The 6034-nt window shown below is 49.0% G+C and overlaps 1 pseudogene; it reads right to left on the reverse strand.

The window, feature by feature from the left end:
• Positions 1-1407: 1407 nt before the first annotated feature.
• On the reverse strand, positions 1408-2210 carry LOC138437072 (transforming protein RhoA pseudogene; annotated as a pseudogene).
• Positions 2211-6034: the final 3824 nt, after the last annotated feature.

Here is a 6034-nt window from a genome sequence, read left to right on the forward strand (position 1 = left end):
CCAGCTCTCACATCCATACATGACCACTGGAAAAACCACAGCTTTGACTAGACGGACCTTTGTTGGCAAAGTAATGTCGCTGCTTTTTAATATGCTGTCTAGATTAAATGGAATATGATCTATAAAAATATTAAATCACTATGCTGTACATCTGAAACTAGTATAATGTTGTAAATCAACTATAGGCAAATTTAATAAAACATAAGAATTGCAACGTAAAAACAAACAAATAACCTTGATCTCTCCTTCAGAGCCTCCCACAAGCTGAACTGGAAGCCAGAGGGCAAGAGAACCCTACAGAGGCTGTTCACAGCCAGGCACAGGGAGAGAGGGGTGGAGAGAGGCTCTGGGAAGGCACCAGTATATCTAGGCACGTGGGGATGGAGAAGAGCCAGGAAAGGCCTTCTCCTGTGATCCCTGCACAGGGGCCCTCCTAAATATGGTTAAGCCACAGACTCTGAAGCCAGCAGGTGGAAGGGAAGGGGGCTGGACAGGGCCTGAGATGCCCCTCCATCACCAAGAAGCTCCAGGACGCTAGAGAAGGGGAAGACAGAGGCCTAGGTCTGGGTTTCCAAAGACTATTCTAGAAGGGTGCTGTGGGTCGAACCTGTGTCTCTTTACCACTAGTGCCACTTGGGAAGCCCAATACCTTGCGGTTTTCTAAATGTCTTTGTTACTGAGCTTTAATTTAACTCCATTGTAGTCAAAGAGCATGCTTGGTTATCATTTGAATCTTTTTCGGTTAACTGGGATTTGTTCTGTTACCTGATCTACATCATTGCTAGGTCTTTTTTTTTTTTTTTTTTGAATTTTCCATCTGACTTTATTTTCAAATACACTTTCTTTAAAAAAAAAAAAAAAACCAATACACTTTCTGTGAAGATGACAAATATCAGTATTAGGAAATCCAGTTATACAAAAAATACTACATCTAGTCCGGGGTAGATATATTTATTTTTGGTAACATACATTAAGTGGCACTAATTACACAGCAACTATAAGGTAACTAACATGAAACCACAGAACTGTAACTTTACCACAGCTGCGTGGACTTGGGCCTTTCTGGCTGAGCACATTTTCAAAAAACTGGATAGCCACTCAGAGCTATGCCAATGAAATCTGTTAAAAGGAGTAAAGCTCTGAAGCGGTGACTCACCAGAGTACCTTGCAGCTGATAGATGACAGACAGGACATGTTAGTTATAAAGTAGGTACAGCTTAATTCACAAAAGTTACCAACAGTTTCTCTTTCTAGAAAGAAGCAAGAAGTTAAGAAATTCCTTGAATTAGCACCTGGTGTGTCAGGTGGGAGTGCAGAGGAGGGCTGTTAAGAGCAGTGTCAGAAGGACCCTGGTGGGTCAGGTGGGTTGGACATCATTAATAATCATGGTTGGCTTCTAAATACTGGTAGCAAGATGACTTCTGATTTGTAATCTTAGGTAAATTATAGATAAATGAAAAAGGCCAGTAATCATACACTAAGATTAATAAACAGCACTTCAAAATTAACCGCATGAGGGCTGTGCTTGCAGCAGGGGTTTCACAAGACAAGGCACCCAGATTTTTTCTTCCCACATCTGGCTTGCAGAGCAGCTCTCGTGGCCATTTCAAAAACCTCCCTCACTCCATCTTTGGTCTTTGCTGAACACTCCATGTACCCAAAAGCACCAATCCTGTTTGCCATATCTCTGCCTTCTTCAGGTTTTACTGGCTCCTGCTTCATCTTGGCCAGCTCCTGCCTTGTGTGCTCGTCGTTTCGAAGATCCTTCTTGTTCCCAACCAGCATGATGGGCATGTTGGGACAGAAATGCTTGACTTCCGGAGTCCATTTTTCTGGGATGTTTTCTAAACTATCAGGGCTGTCAATGGAGAAACACATCAGTATAACGTCGGTATTCGGGTAGGAGAGAGGCCTCAAGCAATCATAATCTTCCTGCCCAGCTGTGTCCCACAAAGCCAACTCTACCTGCTTTCCATCCACTTCAATATCTGCCACATAGTTCTCAAACACCGTAGGGACATACACCTCTGGGAACTGGTCCTTGCTAAAGACAATGAGCAAGCAAGTCTTGCCACAGGCTCCATCTCCAACAATCACCAGTTTCTTCCGGATGGCAGCCATTGCTTACAAATATGCTGCAAGACCCACAGCCTGTATAGCAGAAGTTCTACAAAGTGCCCTGAACTTCTCAGATGAAAGGCACTCAGGCGACGACTCCGAGTCCGGCCTCTCCGCGCCGAGGACGCTTGTCCTCGAGTCGCAAGCTCGAAGACTACAGCGGGTGGCTGAGGAGGCGGCGGCTGACCAACGAGACAACTGACGGAGAGCGACCGCTAGGTCTTTTTCTATGATTCATTTTTCTCCTAACAATAAGTAATATTTTTTCTCCTTCACATGCCTAGTAATATTGAACTAGAGGTCAGACATTGTAAGTTTCATCTTGTTGAGAGTTGAAGCCTTGTTCTGGGATGGAGTTATGAGAAAACGTTCACTCTTTCCAGATCTGCAGCTCACCTTTATCAGGTGAGACCAGCACAGGCAAAATGGTCCTGCTGAGGACCAAGGCAGTGCTCTTCTGAGTGCTCAAGCCAATGGCCCTGTTATCCCAATGTTTTTCGACTCTGGTTGTGGAGAATGGAAACTGTTCCCAGCCTTCTGTGAGGCTTGGGAATTATTCCTCCTGCTCTTTGCCAGTGTTTCTTTTCCTTGCCCTCGGGAATTTTCTTCACATGCCGACTGGTGATCAACTAAGCTAACAGGGAAGTTGCTGCAGCCCTCACATCTCGGATTCTCTGCCTTGCACCTTCTTCCTACCTTGACTTCCCTGAATTCTCAGCTCTCTCCTCACATCTCAAGGCGACTACTGCTTGGGTTTCTCCTCCCTGAACTCCTGCCTGAAGACGCAACTGTAGATTTCCTTCATCTCCTTCTCACCTATAACAGCGTCATTCTCCTGTACTGGATTGCTGTTTAGTGTCTGAAAACCACTCTTATTGTTTTCTTTTTTTTTTATTGGAGTATAACTGCTTTACAAAGTTGTGTTAGTTTCCGCTATACTATGAAGGGAATCTGGAAAAGGAAATAGCAACCCACTCCGGTATTCTTGCTTGGAGAATCCCATGGACAGAGGTGCCTGGCGGGCTTACACCCCATGGGATTCCAAGAGTCAGACATGACTTAGCGACTAAACCACCACCACCTGAAGTCAGCAGGTGGGAGGGAAGGGGACTGGGCAGGGCCTGAGATGCCCCTCCATCACCAAGAAGCTCCGGGAGGCTACAAGACCCACAGCAAAACAAGGGGAAGACAGAGGCTTAGGTCTGGGTTCCCAAAGACTATTCTAGAAGGGTGCTGTGGTAGGTGAAGTTTTGGAGTGCTGGGATAACACAGGGACTCTTGGGCTGGAGGTGGTGGTCAGGATACTGGAGGAAGATGGCCCCCAGAGGTCTTCTGGCTCACGCTGCAGCTCACCAGGGCACCCCTATGTCCCTGCTGGTCACCCGGTCTCTGCTTGATCACTTAGGTGTTAGGGAGCACAGTAGTCCAGGGGATGGCTCTGACCGTGAGAAAGACCCACTGCTGAGCTGAAGTCAACCTCTGCCCCTGGCCTGGCAGCTTGAGGGCACACTGAATACCTTCCTATGTCCAAGGACAGCCTTCCTCACTCCTCTGGGTCCTTAACCACCTCTCAAGGTGGTGTCCTGGGGACCACAACCCTCTGAATGTGGCCCCTTTCGCCATCAGCTCTCTGGAAATATTTCTCCTACACTCCCCATCCCCCACGTCTGCTTTTACCTTGAATTCAATGTCACTAGAGAATGGAGGAGGCCTTCCTTGAGCTTGACAGTTTATCAATGGCATTAGTTTTATTTCAAGAATCAGGCTGAGCAAGTGGGTGTTTATAAGTTTTCTCTCAACAGCTCCCTGAGCTAAACAGGCAGGGACTGGAGGCTCAGAAAGACTCAACACCGCCCTAGGTGACCCAGCCCAGGAGTGGGGCTGCAACTGCGCCCAGGTCTGCAGCTCCAGGCCTCCTTCCACCACAGGGACCCAGAGCCCCTGGGCTCTGTCTGGGGAGCTTCTTGTGCCAAGGCAGGGGGAGACCACGCTGCAGGGCTGGGGCACCACTGTTTGCTCTGTTCTGATGGGACAAGGTTTAAATGATGCCAGCTTGTCACAGCACAGTCCTTCTGGGATGTCACATTTCTAGACCTGGGGAGAGTCCTTCCCTGGAATATGCAGGGCAGTTAAGCCCAGGAGTGGAGCTCTTCTCCTGCCCAGTTCTCAACCCCACTCCCCTGACCCTGAGAGGGGCTCCAATGGCGGGCTTGGACTTGCCCTAGAGGACTTCATGGCAGCGGGGCTCCTCCTGTCCTGGGGCACTTTGTGCTGCTGCACCTCAGGGCCTGAAGCTTCCATTGAGTAAATATGCCTGGAGAGATGTGTGGTTTTTTTTTTCTTCTTCTCCCCAGTCTCCTTTTTCTTTTCAGGATAAATGTCACCACATTTTACTCTCACATCTGAAATCCGGCTCCTGAAAAGCCATTGTCCAGGCTTGCATAACCTCAAGTACCCTGCAGTACTCCTCAGGGGCCCCTCTTCCCACAGGTGTTCTCTCCCGTGCTTGCTTTAGACTGTCTCCCTTGAAAGGGGGGCCCGGCCTCCATGTTTCCCCAGGGCTAACATCTGCTGGGTATTAAGGGATTCTTAAGCATGGACTAGGGTGGCAAGCCCTGGGAGGATATCTCAGCTCTGGGCATCAATCTTCTCTTATGCTAAAGGCTTCCTGGGGCTTGGTGTATTCCAGAAGTCAGTAGGGATAGGATTAGAATCATGGGGAGAGATTTTAAAAGATACTCAAGCTCCACCCCAACCGATTCTAGGATTCAACTGATCTGGAGAGAGAGATGCTAGCCTAGTAGAATAGGCATTGCTAGACCCAAGGTTGTGTGACCATGGGCATGTCATTTCCTATTTCTGAGGATAAAAGGCAGAGGCATAAGGCTCAAGACCTGGGAAGCTAGTCCTGGGGAGAGCAAATTGGAAGATGGAATTTCAGGAGACGGGGAGAGAGTTGGGGTTAGAGTTCCAAGCTGCTGCTGGGCAGGGAGCTCCAAGCTAGACTGGAGGGCAAGGCTAGGCCACACTTCAGCACCCAAAACTGGCCAGGCAGGAGTCAGGGCACAGAGCAACCAGGCAAAGCAGGGGTCTGAAGTGTGGGCCAACGGCATCCACAGAGACCAGGCCCCAACTTTCCAGAGCGTGGGTGCAAGTGGGCATCCGCACATCACCTGGATAAATGAGGGAAGGTCTGGTTGATTCCAAATTCAAGGGAGCTTTTTCCTGGGATAGGTCCTTCCCCACCACCCTAGATAGTCCAGTGCACCAGACACCAGAAACGGAAGAGGGAGCCTTGGCAGGAAGGCTTGGAAATTAGGGAGAAGAAAGGGGTCAACTAGAAAATCCAGTGGTTTGGAAAGCAGGCCTGGAGATGTCCCTGAAGACTGATTAGGGTCATGAGGGCGACGCCGAGTTCAGGTAGAGATCTGTCCCTCCCTCTCCTCAGAGGTGGGAAAAGCCTCTGCTGAGGGATAGATGCCAGACAGGACATTCAGAACAAGGAGTTGCCTGAGTGGCTGTCTTCCCGTGAGGCCAATGCCAAGACCTTTGAGGCCTGGACAACGGGCTCCACAGGCAGCTCCTTCACTAGAAAGAGCTGGATTTGCCTTGCGACTTAGCCCTCGCTTCTCACAGCAACGGTTTCCCTCACCCCTGCTTCACCTTGCACACCAGCGGCCCACACATGGGTTAGAAGGGCAGAGGACTGTATGGGAATTTAAGTGCAGTGAGGCTTCTAAGAACTGGGTTGACAGTTTTAGAACAAGTCCTTACAGTTAGAAACTGAGCAGAGGGGAGTTGGGGGTGGGTGTGAGCAGTGGCGTGGAAGGAGATGGACAGGCCTGTTTTTTTCTTCAACTAGGCTGAGAAGATCCAAATAAATGCAAGCCTTACCTCAAGACTGTACTACCTGATG

The sequence above is a fragment of the Ovis canadensis genome, chromosome 3 (assembly GCF_042477335.2).
Source record: "Ovis canadensis isolate MfBH-ARS-UI-01 breed Bighorn chromosome 3, ARS-UI_OviCan_v2, whole genome shotgun sequence".
Lineage (NCBI taxonomy): Eukaryota > Metazoa > Chordata > Mammalia > Artiodactyla > Bovidae > Ovis > Ovis canadensis.